Below are 978 nucleotides of genomic sequence, written 5' to 3'. Positions count from 1 at the left end.
CGCGGCGCAAGCCTGCGGCAGCTCGACTGCAAGGGCCTTGTAAGCAGTGGCAGCTGAATACCAAAAGGCTAGCTCCCCTAAGGATGAGAGATGTAATCAAGGGATTTTTCTTGAGTAAGTTTGTGTCTAGAACTCTTCTTCAGTTGCCCCTTTTGTAACTTTCTCAATGATTAAAACAGTAAAATAATGCAAGGAACATTTCAGTTGTTTTATTTTGCATGCTTTTATCCTCAATAAGAGATACAATCAAAGGGAATATGTCCGAGTTGCAACAAATTATATCTGGAGTGATTTGCCCAAAATTTGTTTTGTTGGAGTGGTTCAAACACAGTGAAAGTATCTATAAGGTTTCCATGAGTGACAAATGTCTTCCGTTTATTGTACAGTCAACATCAACTATTACAGATTCCTTCACCCTCTCTTGTCCTTCAGATTGTTCCATGGTGCTTGGTGTTGCTTGAAATGTCTACCCAGATGTGCCGCCGCTCCCAATGGCACGTGTAACTGTACCACAATGTTTCTTGGCTTCCTCCCCATCTTCTCCAGTACGGTTCCTTGTCAATAATACCTGTTCCCATGACAATCTATCTGCATTGAAAATATAAATGCAGAATTACAGGATATTTCAAAGGCCATTTGCTCATTCATCTTTCAAATGCCCTAAAGCACTTTCTTCGTCTTCTATTGAGTGTCAAAAATTACGCCAGAAGAACGCAGAGTCTTGTAGATGTCTCCTCAACTGGTTTTGCACCTGCAATTGAATTTGGACATCTTTGACGTTCATGCGAAGGCAGGCACAATTACATAGATACATAATGATAAGTCTCTCAACAGACTTACCCCACCCCTTTCCTCTCTCCTTCCCTATTTCCCTCCCCTTGTTCCCATCCCTCTCCTACAACCTCACCCTCAATTCCTTTAACCTCTCTTCTGCCCAAACTTTGTAGCCCTAAGCCCCCCTCTGGTCGCCATGAGCCC

At 42.8% G+C, this 978-nt stretch overlaps 1 long non-coding RNA gene across 1 annotated transcript in view; it reads right to left on the bottom strand.

Moving 5' to 3' along the window:
• Positions 1 to 359: 359 nt before the first annotated feature.
• LOC131891738 (uncharacterized) overlaps positions 360 to 978 on the bottom strand; it is a 7,752-nt gene continuing 7,133 nt past the window's right edge. Inside the window, exon 3 of the long non-coding RNA XR_009374460.1 lies at positions 360 to 751. This is a non-coding gene — a long non-coding RNA (uncharacterized LOC131891738). The remainder of the gene's footprint in view (positions 752 to 978) is intronic.

The sequence above is a fragment of the Tigriopus californicus genome, chromosome 12, assembly GCF_007210705.1.
Source record: "Tigriopus californicus strain San Diego chromosome 12, Tcal_SD_v2.1, whole genome shotgun sequence".
NCBI classification, from domain to species: Eukaryota; Metazoa; Arthropoda; class Copepoda; order Harpacticoida; family Harpacticidae; genus Tigriopus; species Tigriopus californicus.
The sequence above is the reverse complement of the archived record's forward strand: the minus strand, read 5'-3'. Positions and strand labels throughout refer to the sequence as shown.